The sequence below is a fragment of the Lagenorhynchus albirostris genome, chromosome 10, assembly GCF_949774975.1.
Source record: "Lagenorhynchus albirostris chromosome 10, mLagAlb1.1, whole genome shotgun sequence".
In the NCBI taxonomy this organism is placed as follows: Eukaryota; Metazoa; Chordata; class Mammalia; order Artiodactyla; family Delphinidae; genus Lagenorhynchus; species Lagenorhynchus albirostris.
In genome coordinates, this window is record NC_083104.1 from 87,134,197 (window position 1) to 87,156,962 (window position 22,766).

Genomic DNA, 22,766 nt, shown 5'->3' on the forward strand with positions numbered 1-22,766 from the left:
GAGGAAACAGCATACAATTCCCTGAAATATTTTGGGTACCCCTAGGCATCTGTATCTGCTTTGCTCTCGACTTCAGGGCTTCTGATACACGATTCCCCAGAATAAATAAATAGGGGACTCCTCACACTGAGGAGAGTTGCCCATAATGATGCCATTGAGATCTCAAAGCCTAATGCTGGATCACACACTTCTTTGCAGAAAAACTCTCAATAATGAACCTAAGAGCAGTAGTAGAAGCCACAGCACCAGCAGTCAACTTTATGGAACACTTACCAAGTATGAGAAGGCTTTTATGTTAATGAGCTCGTTTCACCCTCACAAAACTTCTGTGAGATAGGTACTATCGTTACCTTTGTCTTATGAATGAGAAAGTTAAGCTTACAGAAGTTAATTAAGGTGCCTTGGGTCACACAGCTGGTTCGTGCTGGAGCGGGATTTAAACACAGGCTTGCCTAAAACCCAGGCTCGGGCTTTTAGACCACTTGGAGGTACTTGCTTCCTGCCTCTAACACCATCAACCAAGGCTAACATATAAGAGAGGGGAAAGAAAAGAAGCTCCAGTGGAACAAAACAAAGATGAAAAGGGATAGCACCGAGCTTCTAACACTGCAGGTGAATTACTATCTAATGGAGAAGAGACTGGGGAGATGGGAAAAAGGAAGATCTGACTTAGGCTACTGAAACAATACAGTACTTAAATTGATTAAAAGAATCTGCAAACAACAACAAGCGGCAGCAGCAATCCTTCTGGATTCGCAATTGTGCACAGTCTGAACGCTCCGCCAGCTCTCTGAACAGAGGCTGGGCTTCCTCCTCGCCCCCAGGTAATCAGCATTAGAAGGTCAATTTTGAAAAGTAAAAAATTTCCATCCATCTTTCTTACATATTGAACAATATAACTTCATTATGTTTTAAGGAAGAGCAACAATCCTCGCTTTCATCTTTGAATTTTAAGATAAACTGATCCACCTGTGTCATCAGCAAGAGAATGAAATTTACTAGATTGGCAGCAAGTTCTCATCTCAAATATGTGCCCTTTTGTCTTAATTTTTATTGAATTGTTTGAAATTCTCTTCCTTTATTAATACATTGCTCTTCTTCAGTATACACATCCTACGTAATCACACCCTCAAAATATCACAGGTAATGATTATTCCAGGGGTCAGCAAACTAAATCCCACGGGCCAAATCGGGCCCAGTGCCTCTCTTTTGTAAATAGTTTTATTGAAACACAGCCATGTTCATTCATTTACATATCATCTGTAGCTGCTCTGTCAACCACACCAGCAGAGTTGAAGAGTTGCAACAGAGACTTTAAGGTCCACAAAGCCTCAAGTATTTAGTGTCTGGCCCTTTATTTAAAAAAAGTTTGCTGCTCCCTGTGTCTATACCATTGGTAAGTCCCCAGATAGAAGACTTTACTATTCTTCTCTAGAATCTGTCATCTGGATTCCCATTAATTCACTCATTTATTCATTCGTTAACCAACTGACGCTTGTGAAGCATCTACTATGCACCTGGCACACAGATGAAAAACTGGTTAGAGACTCGTGAAGAAACAGATGACAACCACCAAGTAATGACCACTCTAATGAATCAGGAGCATGAAGAGAAGGAAGCCTGGAAGGTATCATCTTGAGGGAACCAGACAGGTCTAAATTCAGTTTGTTACGGAGGCGATCAGAGGGGTGAAAAGCAAGAATACAGTTAGTTCTGTTCTCTCCTTGGCAAACTCAGGGGTGCCCACACACGAGGGTAACCAAGTCATACTTCAAGGAGTGGAAGGAGGTTAAAGGAAAGGATAGAAAGAACCAAACCGAGACAAAAACATTTAAAGTGACTCATGCCGTTCCAAGGAGTATACAGCTTGGGCATGTAAAGGTTTCCGAAATACTATTAATTGTTTAAGTAACACTGTCTAAAGTCTCTGAGTTACAATATGCTTTCATGACTTCACAAAAGACACATCCTAGCTTACTGTAGATCTTCAATATTATAAAAGGGTTCAGATGGTTTGGAAGAGATGTAGCTTGTTTGTGAGATCAGGGAAGCTCACCATCTCCAAGGATCTAGCGTTATCATCACCAGCTCTGCCCTCAAATTATAAGGATTATATAATGTCAGGTGTTGAACATAACACAGTAAGGGAAACGATTTAACTCAAGATCTAACTGTGGTTGGTGCCCCACAACCACCAATTGCAATTTTCCCTTTTTTGTTCACCTAACATCATCCCCAATACTCATTGATCCATGTTGAACCTTATAACTGGAAGAAGCCAGCCTCATGTGTGAGCAGAAAGTAAATACTTACCTAATGAATAAGTGATTGATGGAATGACTGAGTGTCACTGCTCCTTTGGCTTTCTGATCAATGGCACTGGATGAAATACATACCACGGACATACACTGTCAAAGTGAGTGCCTAGAAGTTAAGCTTAACTATAGCAAGGCAGCATAAATGACACTCAGTCTTGTTTTGTTTTTGATCCACCTAATATTTCTCTCTCTAGTAATGGGTGCAAGCCACAACAGTGAAAAATTCTTAAAAACCTAACAACCAAATAAGACTTACACTGAACGATTTCAGTGTGATCAATTTATTAATGAATCAGACAATAAACATTCGATTTGACTGGGTACCTGAACACAGGTTGTACTTAACATAAAAATGAAGCATCTGTCCTTTAACAAATGTTATTAATAAACTCAGGCTAACAAATTCCCTTAAGTGATTTTAAAGTGATATTTTATGTCTATTTTGAACTTAAATATTTAAATGATCATCCATTGGCCCAAACAAAGTACCACAGGAGAAGAGTTAAAATGTTCACTTAATAAAATAATAAATGAAATTGTTTCATTTTGGAAGGAGCAGCACACCAAGGTAAGCTTTTATTCAACAAACACAAATTGGCATTTTTTTAGTAAACAAAAATTGTTAGTATGGTTGGAAACCTTTACAAAAAAAATGTTATCTGGGGGATTCTCAAAGCTAGTAAGGGTGTGAAAGATCACTTGCAACGTCAGAAAATACACTCTATTTTAGCTTGATAAGCTATATTTATATGCTGAAATGTAAACAATGCTGGTTTAAAAAAGAGAAAAAGAAAATTGATGGGTTTCTTGGCTCTGACACCATCAGAGTATTTTTTATTGTTTTGAGTGTGGTCTCTGGTGTAAGTGGAAATCACTGTTTGAAAATATATATAGCGAAATAGTCCTGAATACTTTTAAAATCTGAAATGAAAAGAAAAACCCACATTTAAATTTACTTTGTTTCCATGTGGCCAAGGAATCCAATGTTAGATGTTAACAAGAATCTACACTATTCCTCTCCCTAATGTAGCCAAGCTTCATGTGTACTTGTGGTATCTCAGCATGTTCTTACAAAAATTAATTTCAAATCAAAAAGGTAGGATAATGATTACTTTCAGCAGAGGAACAGATAAGGTAACAGAAGGACACTGTGGCTTAAGCACCGATAGTATATAATTAGGAACAAGAAAAATCAGAGTATTCTTGACTGTGTATTGCTTTTATTTTTCTCCTGATGGACTTTCAGTTTACGTTAAAAGAGCTATTAAAAATCTGCCTCTGGAAAAGATCCATTAAAAATCACAAACACAGAAATACTTCGAGAATACAGGAGTTGGAAAAAAAATGGGTCATCTTATAAAACTGATTATGTGAACTCTCTACATGCAGTGCGTATGTCAGCAACCAGGAAAAACAATATCCAGATAGATTCAGCAGATATTCTTTCTTCTGGAGAAAAACCTGTATCTTTCCATACATTGTGAAGTCAAGAGGGTAGGGTGGGAGCCGGTAAGTTTTATCCATGAGCATAAACACCAGGCTGGCTTTTGAAAAATAAGCCAAACCCAAAATAGCCCAGAAAAAAATATTTTGTAATAAAAAAAAGAGCTATATATATATATTTTTCCTGTCCAAATCTGGAATCCTTACTATCTTTATTTTAAACAAGCCAGAGATTGCAAGCTTCTATCTGTTTGGATAGAAAATAATTTATATAAATGTTTTGTTCAAGCCCAAAAGGGAAAGAGAGTTTAAATATACAGTGCCTGAAAGATGCATCTCCAACTTCAAAACAGCTTAGTGCACAGAAGAGGAAAAATAATCTAACCTTCTGTTAGTCATTCGCAGCAGTCTTTAAGCTGAAATATCTTGCAATTTGCAACACTGTTTCAATGACCCCCAACCCTAAGAGATTAACCCAAATTTCATAACTGCCCTGCTCTGGTGCCTCTTCCATGGGGCGAACAAGAGTGTCAAAGAACAAAATGGACGCAAAAATCTGTATTTTGCACCCTTCCTCTGCACTTGAGACAGAAAAACGGGGCAGATAAATCTGTATAAGACTAAACCAAATCTCTTTAATTCCAGTCAGCTTTTATCATTCAGTCACTGAGTCTGCGTGTGGAAAAATTCAGGCTAATTCCCCCTAGCAACAGCCTCAGCCTATCAGGAGACTTTATGTTCCAGGCAGCTGCCAGCCGGAGAGAATAACGCTAAGTAGGTCAGGCCTGTATTTCTAAAAATGCTACGGTCTAGTAACCCCACTGTCCCGTCTGTCTGCCCTGCCCCATAATAACCTCAATTGCTTGGTGACACAATGACATACTACCCTGTTAGAGAGCAATCACATCATGCTACATTATTCTGCTCCAAGCATGACTGCTGGGTGAAGGACCCTCGGAGGGGCAGCATTAATCAGGCAGCCATTCACGTCCACCAGCACTTCACTCGAGAAATGGGGACTGCATTAATGACCAGCTGTTTGAACTAACACAAACAAAATCATGCCTTCCACCCTGTTGGGTGCACAGAATAACGCTATCCTGATCTGGCAGGTTCCGCTTCTTGACTAAATCGAAGATGTAAATTAAACGGGCTCCGACAATCTCAGCTTCGGCAACCTCAGAGTAAGTATATTTAAATTATATTACATGTGAGTCCAAAAGCTACTGATTTAATATACACAGCTTTCCTTGCCTCCGATTTTCCCTAATCCACATTAAAAAGGGAAATGCATACATGGGTAACGCAACACATATGCACATATTACCCAGGCAGCCAAAAGCAGGGAGCTGAACTAAAACTGACTTCTCCTCGGGCAGAGAACAAAGCGGGCGAGGAGTAATTGTGCAGTGTGAACACAAATACAAATACAAAATGAATGCCCTGGAGGAGCGCTGAAAACAAATAAGAGTAAACATCCTAAGCCTACCGACCAATCAGCTCCTCCCACCGTCTCTTTGTGGGGCGGTAGTTACACCACAATCTCTAAGCACCAGAGACAAGGGAGGGAAGTGAACGTGGCCTTCAAAACACGACCACTGTGGTGCCCTGACTTCCCATGGGGTTACTAACAGGCTGCTGTTTGGCTTCAAGACAACCGAGGCTCCGTCAAGGTTTATATGAGGGCCACCAACAAAAATCAGGACTCCACGGGAGTTTTCGAATTCTAAAATGCAAATTGTCACATGTAATTGACCCTACTGACTTGAGTGTAACTTTTAACTCCTCTCCGCATTAATGCACAAAAACAAGCAACCAAAAACTATGTGTGGATGCAGAGATAAGGGAGATTGGCAGCACTGTTTGGGGCTATGTGGGGAAATAGTGTGTATTGATGGGGCAGGCGCTGATATTTCCTTGCACAATTAATCTGCATTTTTAAGGGTTCAGTTTCATTTAATGAATATACGGTATCCCCCCGCCCTGCGACAAATTGATAATTCAGCCTTCAATTATGCAGAATTCAGCAAGTCTTAGATGTGTAATCCATCAGCATTTGATTTACAAACAGAAAATTCCTTAATCCATTTGCCCTTGTTTGAACTGGGTTTGATAACTTAGTTATGACTATCTTCTTCACTTTGTGGCACACATCACATAGTTATTCTTGGAGAGATACAGTCACTGACGCAACCATGAACCACTAATTACAAGCTGCTGACATTCTGCTTGTCTATGCAGCTTTGAAGTTCTAAGTCTGTTTTTCTCTCATATGTGCTTGCTCAGTTTCATTCTCTTTCCCTCACTGTTCCCCTCCCCCCATCATTCCCTTTTTCCTTCTTTCCACTTTAAGCGTTTCTGGATTCGCTCTAGGACTACCTGGAGAAAGCAGTCAGCAGCGATCCGCTTCTCCAACCTGATTTCTTTCCATTCCCTCCCTACTCCCCACGCACAGAGATCTACAGTTTGGAAGTACAGTAATAAGGTCCCCACCCAGCCCCGCCCGCGGGAATGCATCAACAGCTGGCCAAACATAATCCAACACACAGAGCCGCCTTTGTAGAAATAGTAACAAACAGTGAAAGGGCCAGACAGGCGGCCCAGAAGAGCTCCCCATGACAACTGGGAAAGCTCCTTACCCTCAGGTTTGAGCTGACTCCACCAAGCTGGGCTTGGAGCACCACAGCTCAGGCACCCGAATCCAAAACAAGCCTCAAGTGCCTCCCCCAGCTTCACCAGAGGCTCTTCCCAGGGCACTCGTGTCTCCACATGGCTAGGCAGACGCAGGCTCGCTCTGTACTGAGTATGACCGTGCCCTGCCACATGGTACGTGCCCTCGAAATGCGACCCCGCCGCCCCAAATCTCAGGAACAGCATCTGCACCTGAATCTAACCAACTACCTGTGAGCTGGGAAGACCACCTCTTCCTTAGAAAAGGAACTTAAAATTCTTTTTTAAATTTTAGGCTGATCCGGGAATTCTAAAACATGTAAATATAAGACTGCATTCGTCTCCATTGAATGTTTAGCATCTGAAGTCTGTGGTAGCCAGCTGGTCTCAAAGTCATCTGGGATACATTTATTTTGATTAAATTGATCAGATTTCTATTTACAGGATAGAATTTTTCACCATACTGAATACAGCTGTGTTTACAGGGATTTGCAGAAGAAGAAGAAAACAAAACCCTACAATCAGTCCCAGTGAAGCACAGAGCACTCAGAGCTTCAAGGAGTTAAAGCTGAGGAGAGATGCTTTCACGTTAACAGGAAAATTCTGCGTGCAGCTGCTTTGGCCGTGCTCTCTAGCTAGTCAGGAAATGGGTGTTGAGCTGAAGCTGAAAATACAAGCTGCAATGAAGCCCGACCCAGCAAAGTGACAGACTTCCTGTGTGAGACGGTCAGAAATCTCTCGTTTCATGTCTCTACATGCATGCACATGCATTTAAATCCATGCTGCAGGCTGCGCTTTTCTCTGGGGACACGGGTCCAGTCACCTAGCCCGTCACAGTTCTCTTCCTTGACGGCACCGGGGACATCCAGACTACAATTTACGGTTCCTCCATCCATGTACTGGGTTACAAATTATGCCATCCTCCCTAGAATGAGAATGCAGGGCGAGCGGCAGGCAATCAAACGGCATTCAGCATCTCTTTCTTCCTCAGGCGCTCGCTCGCTCTGCTTTCCTCCAACTCTGCCTCGTCGTCAGGCAGGCAGACACATCAGATACCTGGTTTATCCATCTTCAGCTCCACTCTCAGGTAAAATGCCACCACATCTCGGCATGGGTTTCCCCCCAGACTAATCCCTGGGAGCAGCCCGAGCTGGGTGCGCCCTGCGGAGGATCGGTGGGCACTGGATGGACAGTATTCCTAACTTCTCCTGCCCTGGTCCTTGGCATTCTTTCTATCCATCCCACCCCGGGTCTTTTGCAGCATCACCCTGTCCTCCAAGTCCCCTCATCCGGCTGCGAGGGGACCCTGGCCAGAGCTCCACCAGCAGATCCTTCTTCCTCACTACGTAGACCATCGATGCCGGGTTCGGGTGCACCACGGAGAAGCCGAGGCCAGGAGACGGCAGGAGCAGCTCAGGTAACCAGGGGAAGCTTGGCGTGCCCACAGCGATGCAGCCCTGGAGCTGTGAGTTAAGACGGTCTGGCTTCAGAATTAAAATTAAAAAAAAAAAAAGGAAGGAAGGAAGGAAGGAAGAAACACAAAACAGCGCAGCTCGGTGCCTGCGGGGGTGGAAAAAACAGACACAAACCATAAAAAAAAGCAAGAGTTAAAATCAAATTTCAAAAAAAAATAATACATAGATCAGAGTACTTCATGTGACTTTTATTTCTGACGTTTCTCGGGTTACTGGCCTCCCCGCCCCCTCCAAAATCTCTTCTGCCCCTGAACGCTACTGTCCATGAGTGCCGAGTCACAAAGGCTTTTTGCTCCAAAGTGCTGCAGACCCAGCATCACATGAGAAGCCACATGACAACTGCAGTCGGCTGCTGATGTGGTCAACTGTGTTGCCGAGGCACGGGAGTAGGAGGGGAGACAAATCTGAAGCGAGACATGCCCCTCTCGTGCTGCCAGGAAGAGATTTCCTTAAAAGAACAATGAGGAAAAGGCATCTCTGAAGAAATGCTTGTGAATGCCTACGGACTTTCCTATACACACACTTACATAGCCTAAAGAGACCATGGGTGCTTCGAGACGTTCTGAGGATGCTGTACCGCAGACACTAGCTGGATGGCAGCAAGATTATTTCTAGTTTGTATTCGTCAAAGCTGATTCCACTTAAGTGGATTCCTGAAAAGCACACACCATGTCTTCAGAGCATGATCAGGCTTGGAAAACCAATTCTGTTATCTCCCCCTGCAATCTGTATCTGAACCTGCATTCTGAATAATTTATTTTTAGACTAATAAGATGCTTGCCAAGACCACTCCCCCTTTCTTCAGTGAGTGGCACAGGCAATATTCACCCAAGTGGGAGAAGCTTGCCCCTTCGTAGGGAGAAAAGACGAGACAGTTTTCATTATTTTCAAAAAATGCAATTTATTTAAAGGCATACAAACATATAATAAAGTTCTCCCGGAAGTAAGCATTAGAAACAAGCAAAATGTCTCTGCTTCATTGAATTGACATGTGCCTCTTATTTGCAGTTTGGCATCTAATGCTGGCAAATGGTGGGGGAATTTTTCTAATGCTGCTCATGGCTGCATCTAGAGCCCTTAAGCCACTTGGGTATTGCTACTTGTCGGCAGGGTGAGAGCAAACAACTGCTTTCTGGAGCACCTCTCTGCAGAGGCGCTGCACTGCCAGGTACGTTTTACTAGTTCCATTAAGGCAGGTAGGAGAGAGGTGGCCTTGTAGATTCCGTCGCTCATCCTGGAATTAAATACGCTGCCAATTTGGGACATCCTGCCCATGACGTGAGCGGTATGCTTCTTTAGAAAATGTGATCATGCCACCTAACTAGAACCAGAGAATCAGTAAACAGGTGGCAAGAATTATCTACAACTTGTCTTATTCAACTGTCGATTGTCAAGGTAAGCGGCCCTTAATTCGTTCAAGATACACTCATCAGCCTCCAGTCGTAGGACAGTCAGGGATTGTCCTAGACACTGGGGAGAAGACGGGTAAGGTCTCTTCCATCCTGGAGCTCACAGTCCAGTAACTGCATGTAACTTTTTATCTTCAAAGCCAACCTTCTCCCAATTTGGATACTCCAAAGACATCTAAGGGAGAAACCCAGCAGTCACGTTTTCATTCTTTCCTAGCCATCAACCTGTATGAACTCCCAAGTTCTATGGATTCTTTCCCTACAAACTACCCTTGAATTTAAGATTTCCTCTCCATTCCTCTATTCTAGAGTCTGTGCTCATGCACTCACACTCAACAATCTTCTCGCTGGTCTCCTACTTTGTTGCAGTCCACTGGGCAACCTGCCACTAGACGAATCCTAATAAACCACCATGTTCTGGATGTCCAGAGCCCCTGTCCATGGGGTCTGGGTGATCCACTGTCCAAAACTGAGGATGGCTCCTTATTTTTCCACATGCATATGCTACCAGTAAAAGACACCCTATATCTGACTGTACATTATTTCAGTAGACTGGTCTATTCCTGATCCTCTGAACACATCACCCATTGAATCAGGAAAAAAATAATAATTTTGACTTGCTTTTGTTAATAAGTAGGCATAGAGGGCTGTAAGGAAAACAAAGACACATGAGGCACCGTTCCTGCCCTCAGACAATGTATAATCGATGGAACCTGCGCTGTTTCTATTGGCACTTACCATGTACTGTCATGAATTGCTATCTCTTCAAGGTCTACTTCCTATAACAATAATAAACAGGTCTCAATCTGCCTACCAAATGAATGTTGGCTAAATAGCCCCATAAAAGGGCTGAAAAAGGAAAGATTACTTGTACCTAAATGTCAGGAAAGGTGCCCAGACAACCCTGAGATCTGCAGTGAGCTATGAAGTGTCTGGACAGGGTAGGGGGCGAGGTTTGGGTCACAGCAATTAATAGTAACAGCTATAGCGAAACACTAGCATTTAATTTATGCCAGGGTCTCTTCTAAGCATTTCACACACATGAATGCACTTAATCTTAACAATCCTGGGAGGGACTTATTGCTTTGAAAAGCTCTTTTCAATGATACAGAACAGAAGCACAAAAGAGAGGTTAAATAAGCTGCCCAAGACTGCACAGCAAGTAAGAGGTAGAGTACTTGTGGCCCCGGGGCACATCTTTCTAACTGCCGTGCTGTACTGCCTCGGAGCTGGAAAACCACAAAGGTGAGAACACAACCTGACTGATGGTGTGTGAGGGGATCCATCTGGTTGGAGTATAAGTTTTGTAGAGGTGAGACCAGACCAGGGACAGCCATATTACAAGACTAAGGCATTTTACCCTTATCAAAAGCCACGCAAACAACATTACAGGTAGCCACGGCTGTAATTCATGGGGGGAGAAAGAAAGACGGGACATAAGGAGAGTAAAGAGGTTCCTGCAATAGCCTGACTTTAAGGGCATGGTGCCCGCACTCTGGTAGCGGCAGAAGAAAAACTGAGATGGCTTTGGAGGCTTTATGAGAAAAGAAATAACATTACTGAGGTATTCTTGGGGAATGGGGAAAACGATGATAGCAAAGTTGACTGCACATTTTTTAAACCTGGAGAAATTAGGCAAGCAGTTCCTTGAGCTTAGGAGTTGTGTCATTCATCTCTGCTTCCTGACTAGCAGGCACAACACTTGATACATTTTGTTTTTACATGGTGAACGAGTCCATAAGTAAATGGAGGTAGAAATGGAAAAATTAAAAGCAATTCTACATAGAAGGAAAAACTCTACAGAAAACTTAATATTTCATAGGACATCCAAGGGGAAAGGTCCATCATGAAATTATATACGTGGAAATAGAATCCATTTTCTGTTGCCACCTTTGGCCCAGGTTTGCGACGATACCTGCTTTCACCCTCACTACGCCCCTCAGACGCTCCTCTTCAGGCCTGCTTTGATCAGGTCGTGTTGGCTCTGCCCTTCTCCAGCCACATCAATCTTTGCCCATCACCTGCAGACCCATCTTACCCAGGCCCAGCCCCTAATTCGAACACTGCACTTAGCAAGGCAATAAAATCAGTATCCTAAAATACTTAACCATTCTTTTTTTTTTTTTTTTTTGATATGTAGCAAAGCAGGGAAACCACACAAGCTTATCAGCCTTCGCATACAATCTTAGCTCACCGGCATACTAAATTAACAAATGCACCTCATCTCCTAGGCAGCTAATGAAGGTTAATATGACATACTGCCTCTGGCTCTGGAAGTAAAAAGGGGTCTTATTGCCTCATATTATAGCTGGGAAAAAAAGTTTAATAATCTTTCTCATCAGCCACAAAGAATTGGGTTTTTAATACCCAGATATATTTTAGTAAAAGTCTAGTATATCATCTCTAAGTGGAGTTCAAGAGCAATGTTAGATAACTAGGGCCTGCTTACACTAGAGACCAAGGGAAAAAAATACAGTTAAAGCCAGATTTATTCCTACATTCTTAAAGCAAAAAAAAAAAAATGCAAATTTATGTTGGGAGTATTTTTTATATTGCTTTAGGTCAATTCTAGTGATTAATCTTTAAATATTAAGAAGGAAACTGGAATCTGACAAATAAGTGACTTCAAGTAAATGGGTAATATGTGAGTGAGGTCACGGGTTTGTTCAGTGACACTCACACAAATGTGTTTATGTGGACCTTCTAGGATCAGACGGTATATTAAGCATGATGGGAGGAGAATAAAATGAATGAGGCACTGTCTAGGCCCATAAAGAGCTTATGATACCCTCTCCCAGGAAGACACTTCCCTCTCTTTGACAAAGGGGACCTACTGCTTTTGAACAACATAAAGCACAGCAGAGGTTAGTTTAAAAGAAAAAAAAAAAGATATTGCTTCTTGAAAGGAAGTCAACCCCTTAGGCCACGTTGAGGTCTTACCCATAAAAGAGGGAGCTTGGATGATAGGAATACTCAGTGAGTGTGACTCTTAAATCCCTTAAGTGAATAAGAATGCTACTACGCTTTGTCTCTGCAATCCTGAGAGATACTGATGATAGTGACCAGACTGTAGAGAAAGGAAGGCTCTATAGGCCTATTTACTAGGTTGCTAGAGGACTTAAAATTGCATGCCATGTTCTCTAATTTCCCCAAAATGGATACCGAATTAAGATTAGCTCTTCACAAAGCAGAATGACAAAGTGACTAATGGCTGGCAGAGCCCTGGTTTCCCCTCTTTCTGTTACCCAGTATTATTACCCTGATCCAGTTTACAGGGGCCAAATGGCAATTTGAAGGTGGAAAGACTGTGTTTGTTCACCTGTGAGTGGTTTGACCTTAGACTTTGCAGAGCACTGTCAGGAAGTCAGTTTTTCCATGCTCTTTACAGTAAACAAAGACAGTGTGGCTGGGATCCAAATGTTACAGAAGGTCAGGGACCAAACTGCCTCAAAGACAAAGAGACCGCTTCCAGAAATTGAAACACAAAATAGATGTGAGCGCCATCAACATTCCAAACTGTGCTCCTGTCCAGTGTTTGATTCAAACAATGTGACACATGCCCAGCACACTAGAAATAGAATCGTAAAACCTCAGGTGCAGGAAAGCACCTTAAAGGTCATCTTGTCCAACTGCAAATCTGAACTGTGAACACTGCCCTTTAAAAATATCTCCTCCATGCAACACCTCCACTGAAAATGCAGTGCCCTGGGAGGGAGAAGCCCATTCCATCTTTTGAAGCCCTGAGCCAAAAGGTCTGGTTCCACGGTACGGGGAACCTCACCGGAGCTTCTATTTATTGGCCCTCAATTTAGAAGCTTGGGAGCTCAAGGCTAGTGTACTTTTCACATGATGGTCCCTCAAATATCAGAGGGAATCTATCATCACCCACTCAGACGGTTCTTCTCTACACCAAATATTTGCAGTTTCTTTAGTCACTACTCTGTGATGTCTACTCCATTCAACATCCCATCTTCCAGCCTATGAATACATTCTAGTTTGTCAGTAGCCCTTTGAATGATGTGTCACATGAAACACAGCACAAGGTCCCACAGTGTGGCTGCACAGAGTAAACAGTACTATCCCCTCCCTCCCTCCAGGAGTCCAGATCTAAATCGGTGAAGCATCATCTGCCTTGGCTCTCCAGATGGGCACGTCACAGTGAGGATTCACGGGGCTCACCCATGCCCGTGTTCATACGCCTTCCACCTAAACCGTCAGACAGTGGCTTCAGGCGATTATATGACCCTCTTTGCTTTGTTTTTCATTAACATAGACGAGCAGATTCTACGGTAACAAAAAGGAAAGGAGAAGTAGTAAACTACCCTTGAAGGAAATACAAATGTATTTGTAAATACACATACTATCTCTTCCATGGGAAGATACAACCCCCACAAGGGTATGAGTTCTCTGAAGGCAATGAGTACACCTTCTGTTTTTCCTGTATCTCAACAGCACTGCATAAAATGAAATACCTCCAAGTACGTAAAATAGCTTGGCCCGGTAGGAAGACCACTGGACTTTCGGGAGTCAAAAGCTCTGGGTACTGGTAGCCATGTTGCCACTATCTTTTTATTTGCTATATGATCATAGGTAAGCCACTCATCTTTTTCCACAACTTAGTTTCTTCAGCTGCCAAGTGAACAACTTCAACAATATGCACCTTGAGCTGCCCAGCATTTCAACCGCTTATGTGGACTTTTAATTTTTAAAATTTTCTTTAATACCATGGCATAAATAAGATATTAACCCTTAGCTAAAGTTGCCTAAAGACTCTCATTGAAATTAGGTAAGTTTTACATTAAACTGTCTCAAAACAAGTGAATGACACATTCATGAATCAGAAAGTTCCTATGTCTAGAGTTGTTTATAAAAGAAGATGCCAATTAGATAAATCAGGTGAGTCTGACTCGAGGTCCTGAGATCTTTATCCTCGGATAAAATAACAGTTTTGAATAGGTGAACCAATTACTGAGATTCTTGGGGGTAGGGAATAAAATAAATGTCATAATGTGATATCATTGCTTTCCCATAATCCAAATGTCTTCTGAAAATGTCTTTAACTATAAAGAGAGAAACTTTAGGTTGAAAAGATCTAGTTTCTCTCACATATTTTAACTAGAACCATGACAACAGAATTGCTTGACATCAATCAGCAGTTCACACGATGGGAACACTCCTCACATTCTCAGTTAGAAAGGAAAGAATGATGGCCTATGGGCACTAACAGAATACCAGCTCATTGTGAGATCTGGCATTCCAGTAAAATTCACTCCACAATGAGATTCTAAGACACATCCCACCCTTGTAACATTAACCTGACAGAACACTATAGTTCATCTTTTCACTAAGTATGTTATTAGACTATGCAATTTTTTTCTTAGATCAAAAACTAGAAATAAAAATTGGAAAGGTAGGCTTGATTTTCACGAAATCAGAGCACAGTTTTGGGCCAGCCCTTCTTTCTGCATGTCCTCCACTGCTCCGGGCTCAGCATCATCTTCTGCAAAGCAAGGAGGACTCTGAGTGTCCAGGCTCTAATACTCTCTGCTTATAGGTCAGAAGCTTTTTTTTTTTTTTTTTCTTGTAAGGTCTTCTGTTCTCAACATGTAAAGTATCCTAGCTCTCTATGATCCTGGACATCCACAAGTCACACTGCCTCCTAATCTGTCTCATTCTCAGAGACATGGCAAAGGCCCTACTGCAACACTATTGTCTCAGTCTCAAACCACCATCTGGGAGTCAGGCAGAGAGTTCTCAAGCTAAGATCCTGGGCTTGAGTAGCAAGGGTCACGGGGCACACCAGTGAGCCTGAGGAGAAGCCGTGACTATGCGATGCACCTGTGTTCCAGACGCACGCAGCACTGGGGAGAGAGACTGATGCTTTTTGGTATTTGCAGAGTATGGGTAGATAGCAAATTGTTACATAATTAAGTGGCTAATGGTACTTGATGTGAACAAAAGTTGTAAACATTAGCTTATTGTCACCAATATAATACTCTAAAATGCAATTAGCACAAATGACTGCATCTCCCTTCAAGTCGTGAGGCAGAGTTTTAGAGGAAACTTTAAAATAATTTAAATGGCCATGTTTAGCATGCCAAACACATACAGATATATATAATTGGCTGTTAAGACAGTGCAGTTTTCTCAAGCAATCGACTTAGGCATACATCTGAAACTCAGACTGCATGTTGCATTGGAGCATTGTACACCTGCATCTGCTGTCCTTTGCTACAGGTCCCCCAAGATCAGCACTATAGTGTTTTGGTGCCTATAGGAAGGTATAGATGTGGAAGGAGATACGAGTGCCAGAATCAGAGGGATGTTTACTTTTTCTTCCATTTGTTTGAAGGCATGGCTTATATAAAATCCATTGCATAAGGTGAGAAACGTAGGCTCTCTTAAAAATTTCTGGAACATAAGATTCTGTGTGATCTTTTTGAAGTGAACTGTGGCTCGGAGATGATCTTTTTCTTCATGAAAATAACTGAGCTTACGTTAAACACTGGTTCTTGACACTCTTTCAGGCACACATACACACGTAGACACATTTTGTGTGCAGATGGATATCATGTGTATTTACCTTATTATAAAGTCAGAAAATTTACATAATTATATATACAAGTACATGAAATTATACAAATATATAGAAGATACTGTCAACACAGATCATTCACTTAAATTTAATAAAGTTGGCTCTAACTCTTGATAGTCTATGTTCAAAAGACAAATATTTGTTATTACTGAGGATGTTCCAAAGAATATTCTTTCTGAAGACTCTAAAGAAAATTTTTAGATATTTTAAAATGCTAATATAGACATAAGTACAGCATCTCTTAATGTGAGTATTTTGAAAGGACAAAATTATTTGTGTGGGTATACTAAAAAGATAAAGACGATCTTATCACTGAGGCTGTAACAAGCCCTATCTATCAGTAAGATCTCATTGTTATCAGTTATCTTATTGTTATCAGTTGTCATTATTATCAGTAATATTGTGAAACATTGGGAAAAGAATCATTCTAATAATATTGAACACTTAGTTATCACTTACTACATGCTAGGCAATGCTCTGAGCACTCCACATTCAATCCTCACAAGGAAACCTATGAGTTAAGCATTATCCTTATCTCCATTTTACAGATGAGAAAACCGCACCAACCAAGATGTCAAGAACTTTGACCAAGGCCACACAGCAAATGGGTGGAGGAGCCAGGCTGCAAATTCAGGCAGTCAGGCTCCAGAATTCTTGCACCAGACTCCATCACTCTACCTGTGTCTCTCTTCCTTCTTTCTCCCCTCTCCCACCAGACCCCAAATACCAAATACTTAAGGCTGATCCTGCCCTTGGGTCTGCCCAGGTCTTCACATCATTATGAAAACAACAGCAAAATTCAAGGAAGAAAAGACAACTCTTCTAGTGACATGTTTACCTAGTGAGAGATAATCAAATGGCATACCATAGAGTTTTAAGGAAAATTAAAGCAGGGCACAAAAGTTGACAAGTTTGTTCATACCACAGAGACAGTGACTAGAAAAACATGTGAATGTATAAATCAACATGGTGGGCTGAGACATGCCTGGGAGTAGTAGAGAGACAGCTAGAAGGGGCTAGATGAGAAGATGAGGTAGATAAGCCCAATCCAGTAATCATACTGATGACAGCCAGTATGTATTAAACATCCATGATACGGAATCAAGCTTTCTCCAGGGGCTTTAGAACCACTTAATTTTTACAACTCTGCAAATCCGCTATTATTTTTATTTTACAAATGAGGAAACTGAGGCAGAGATTAAGTAAATTCCTCAAGATCAAAGAGCTAACGATCATTTGAGGCAAGAGCCACACCTTTGCTCTATTTGACTCTACAGCTTGTGCTCTTGAGATTATAGTCATATTACCCCAGGCCAAGTTCCAAGCATTATCTAAATCAAAAAAGACCAATAGGGAGGTCTAGGCGAACAGGATCAAACCCCAAGCGTCTGGGTCATTAAGATGGCACCAGAACACAACACTGAGCTCAGACAGTAGGATCACAGACCAGAGGCAGCTTGCTCTTTGGTTATGGGCTTCGGTCCTGTGTCTGCTGAAAGCAAATGCCATCTGATTGGAATCAGAGTTGCCTGGATCATCTCAGAGCCAAACAAATAGAATTAGCTGCTGCAAACCCTTTTGGGAATTAATCAGAGTGTAAGTAAAAACATAACCATATAAAATGAGCCCTGATAAAGTCTGGAAACAAGGGAACTTGGAGTAGCTAAGAGAAATGACCAAGATGTAAATAAGAAGCTAAATAAACTGGGGCCACCTATAGGATAGAGCCACGTCTGGGATGGACAAAGTGTGACGAACCACAGACAAAAAGATGGTGAATTCTGGATAATAAGAAATGTTGATGAGATGGAAGAACCACCTGTTTTATGTAAAGGTCCAAATAACCAGATCACAGTGGACAGCCACTCAAATCATGCCTTCATAATACAGAGTGTTATTGAGAATAACTCAATTCGCAGGGAGCTTGAGGCAGCCAGTACTAGATGGCCTGTCAGGGAAAACAGAAAGATAATTACAGAAAAGAATCATATCCTCAGAAAAACAAAAATTAATCAAACTAAGTTTGTAAAGTCTATCTTACAGATACATTGTCTGAACTCATGCTCCCAAAAATACTGTTTCTGATTTTATGCCAGTGCATTTGGCTAATGTAATGGTTTCGTCCTGTTACTTCTAAACTTTAACTCGTAATATCTTAGAATCTTTCCAGTTTCTTAAAGAATCTTAAGAAATTCATAATCACAAAGGACAAAATTTATTTTCAAAAAATTAAACAATGATATAATGGTTTCTCTGTTGGAGAAAAATCAATCATATGACAATCACATTAAAAAATGTAACGCCAATCAAATAGAGGTAATGCTTGATTAAATACAAACTGATAGGCAAATTTCACTGAATAGCACTGAGATTCAATTGAAACACTATCCCATTAAATTTTTTTAATATTTAAAAAAAATTTAGAATAGCTTTAGATATAGGAAAACGTAAAAGATACTACAGAGAGTCCCCAGTATTCCTTATTATTAAATCTTACATTGGTAACAAGGAATAACTGATACAGTATTAAGTAAAATTCATACTTTATTCAGAGTTCCTTAATTTTTACTTAATGTCCTTTTTCTGTTCCAGGATCCCATCAAGGATGTCCTATTACATTTATTTGTCATGCCTTAGGTGCCTCTAGGACATGCATTACTCAGACTTTCCTTGTTTTTGATGGTGTTGACAGTCTGAGGAGTACTGCTCAGGAGCTGTGTGGAATGAGAAGGCCCTTCAATTTGGTTGGTCTGATGTTGTCCTTATGGTTTGACGGGGGTTATGGGTTTGGGGGAGGAGAACTAACAAGTGCCACCGCCATCCTCACCACATTATATAAAGGATACACACCACCAACGTGCCTTTTTACTGTTGATGTGAACCTTGATCGCCTGGCTGCAGCAGTGCTCGGCATGCTGCTCCACTGTAAAGTTACTCTTCCGCCCCACCCGCCACCCAATTCCCCATACTGTGCTCTTTGGAGAGGTGTCACCACGGGCAGCCTACACTAAGGAGTGGGAAGTTATGCCCCAACTACTTGTGGGCAGAATATCTACATAAATCATCTGGAACTCTTCTGCAGGGGAAAATTGTCTCTTCTATTTACTTACTTATTCAACCTTTTTCAAATATCAGTATAGATTTATGAATATTTGTTTTATACTTTGGGCTATAATCCAATACTATAAAGAAAATTTTAATGGAGGGAGATTTATTCAAATTGATTGGCCAGAATGGACCAGCCACCTTTTGACTCCCGGCCAAGCAAAAAGATTGTAGGTGGAGCAAAGTGCTTGGATGTCATGTACACCTTGAAGATGAAGATGCTGAGGGTCATGAGGAGGACATTTCCTCTGTTGCATCTTACAGAGGAAATGAGGACGTTCACCCTCATTCCAGGGGACTTTTCCCCTTTATTTCTGATATAGCCAGGATAAAACTCAATATATAGTCAATGGCTTCAATTTAAGCATGACTTGGTTACTGAAATTCTTAAGGCAAATGTTGGATCAATACCTCAGTCTCACAGAAATAACTTTGATGATGTAAGTGGGTATGACATGATCCAATATACTGACTACAAGTATTTCAGGTATAAATGTGAAAAACATTTGCCCCTTTAAAATTGTTTTTAAAACATAGATACTGTAACACTTGGAAGTATAGGAATACAATTGAAGGTTAAAGGAATATAGTAAATATATTAGGTACTTACTACATATCATTCATTAGCACAAAGTAACTTTAGGCATAAAACGCATAAGACTCCGTAATAAAGAAAAAGTAGGGCGAGAGAGAGGCATGGACATATAAACACTAACAAACGTAAGGTAGATAGCTAGTGGGAAGCAGCCGCATGGCACAGGGATATCAGCTCGGTGCTTTGTGACAGCCTGGAGGGGTGGGATGGCGAGGGTGGGAGGGAGGGAGACACAAGAGGGAAGAGATACGGGAACATATGTGTATGTATAACTGATTCACTTTGTTATAAAGCAGAAACTAACACACCATTGTAAAGCAATTATACCCCAATAAAGATGTTTAAAAAAAAAAGAAAAAGTACATGAAAAAGTGGGATAGAAAGATACAGAACACAGTATAGACTGGAAGGAAATAAAGACAATAAAACGTAGATTTTATTCATTCATTCAACAAATATTTACATAGCATCTGCTATCGGTCAGCAACCATGATAAAGGCTAGGTATATTAAGCTGAGTCAAAACACTTACAGATTTTGCTCTCATGTAGACTATTAGGAAGATAGATGTTAATCGGATAAGAGCACTGTTGAAACATGTGCAGGAAAGGGATAACTCAGTAGGCCTGGGCTGCTCAAACCCTGCACATTCTCATCTTCAGGACTGATCCTTGGCCTGGCACCTGGGAAACGACCTCCAAGTCCTTGGAATATCCTACCAGATAAGAGTGTCTTTGTATGCCTGAGGCTTTGGCCACACCAGATAGTTTATGCTAACAATGGGATTTATGGTGAACATCTGTGCTTTTGTATGCCTGAGGCTTTGGATGACACTGTATCAGTTTGACCTCTAGGGGGCTGGAGACTCGAGTAACTAGCGTGCTGCATGCCTATATAACTGAACCCCAATAAAAACCCTGGACACTAAGGCTCAAGTGAGCTTCCCTGGTTGACAACACTTGGCAAATGTGGTCACACATTATTGCTGAGAGAGAAGTGCCGTACCTGTGCCTCCACTGGGAGAGGACAACTGGAAGCTTACACCTGGGTCTCTCCTGGCCTCCACCTATGCACCTTTTCCCTTGCTGATTTTAATCTGCATCCTTTCACTGTAATAAACTGTAACTGTGAGTATAATAGTTTCCTTGAGTCCTGCGAGTCCTAGGGCAAACCACTGGGCCTAAAGGTGGCCTTAGGGACCCCTGACATTAAACTACAGTGAAAACTTGAAGCACATACTCTGAAAGCATTTTATTTATGGGAGCTTATAACAGTTACCTGAAGTAGACTAGGGGGTCAAGGTAGGCTTTCCTGAAGAAGTGATGTTCGGATTGACATCTAATGGGTGTATAAGAATTTATTAGTAAGTACGGCAGGAGTGGGGAGAGGTTTCCAGCGTGGGGAAGTACATGCACAAAAGTCTCTGGTGGTGGAGAAGAGAGTGCGTACAAGCAGCTGAAGGTGAACAGGTGTGGCTGGAGCGCAAGGAGCAGCAGGAGGTAGGAAGGGAGATGGGCTGGCGGACGCCTGTGCTTTTGGATGCCTGAGGCTTGGACCACAAGGAGGGACAGGCAAACTTGGCCATTATCCTCAGAGCAGTGGGAACCCATGGAAAAGTGTGAAACCAGGAGGAAATCATCGGCTTGGCCTTTTGAAATGAGAACTCTAGCAAGAGGGTCGATAATTTACTGGAGGTGATGAGTAGACAGAGAGAAAACAGAGAGACCTCTTTTTATAGTACTTAAGATGAGAGGCAATGGTATCTCTGGAGGGCGTGGTGGAAGTGTAAACACTGAGAAATGCAAGCTTTAACTAGAAATTTAGCGGGTCAGCTCGACAGGGCTCAGTGAAAAATGGGAAATGAGAGAAAAGAGATCATGGAGGACGGGATCTACTTTTCTGACTTGTGTAAACAACAGGATGGTTGAGTCCCTCACTGAGGCAGGAAACATCGGGAGTGACCAGACATTTTCTTCTAGGGATGAAGCACCAAAACACTGCGCATTTGATCTTGGACACATTGACTCTGATGTGCCTTTAGAGATGAAAGTGGAGATGTTCACAGGCAACTGAATAGCTAGGCAACTGAATATCATACATGTGTAGATAATAAAAATTCACGTTTCATTCACAAATTATACTACAGCTAAGCATTCAAGTGGTCTTTGCCATTTTTCCAGAAACTGTTTTAAGCGTTTTACGTACACGAACTCATTTTACCTTCACAGCTAGATGAGGCCGATATTATAATTATCCTTATTTAACATATAATGAAACTATTAGAAATCAAGTTGCTTGCCTAACGCACACAGCTGGTATATAAACCCAGGCACTCTGCCCCGGTGCTTGTGGTCTTACCTGTCATGCTAAGCTACCTCTCATAACAAGCCAAGGAAGGAAATGAGACTCATTTTGGAGACAGCAGGGAATAACACAGAAGAGGGATTTCAAGGGTATCAATAATTTAGTAACTCATTAGACCTCTTTTTATAGGACCTTTTGAAGAGGAGAATGTATTGCCAAAAACATAAAGAAAAAGAGGAGACTGAAATACCCTGGAAGCCAAGAGGAGTTAGTGTTCAAAAAAATGTATTTTTTAATGCTCTTAAGAAGTTTACTGAGAAGAGGACCCTGAGACTGACAACAGAAGGCCATTGTGCACTTAGGAAAAGCTGTTTTGATGCAGTGATGAAGACGGAAGCTAAACTAGAGAGGGGTGATTGAGAGGTAAAGAAACGAAGACAGAAACACACTCAACAAATTTAGCCATAAAGGGGAGGAAAGAAAACAATACCTGCAGGGGGATACGGAGTCCAGGAAGGGTTGTTTGTGTGTGAGACCAGAGAGCTTTAATCAAGTTTTAAAGGCAATGGAAAGGATGCAGTTGAGAGGGAGAAGTTGAGTATACGTGAGAGAAAAGAGTACAGATAGTGCAAACTTCTTCAGCAGTCAGGATGAGACAGATATGAAACAAATATATTCATGCAGAGCCAAGGAATGAAATGATACTCTACGTAATATATGCCTTGGAAACTAGTAATAGATCCGTGTCTTGCCTACTTCCCAGGTTTGATCTCATAGCATCCTCAGGTTGGTTTCCTTGCCTTTTGGCAATCTCTGCCTGCTTTCATAACTCAATATGCCATCTTCTTCTCGC

General features: G+C 41.6%; 1 pseudogene; it reads right to left on the reverse strand.

Annotated features, from left to right (window-relative positions):
* Positions 1-6,674: 6,674 nt before the first annotated feature.
* LOC132527948 (uncharacterized) overlaps positions 6,675-22,766 on the reverse strand; it is a 393,532-nt pseudogene continuing 377,440 nt past the window's right edge.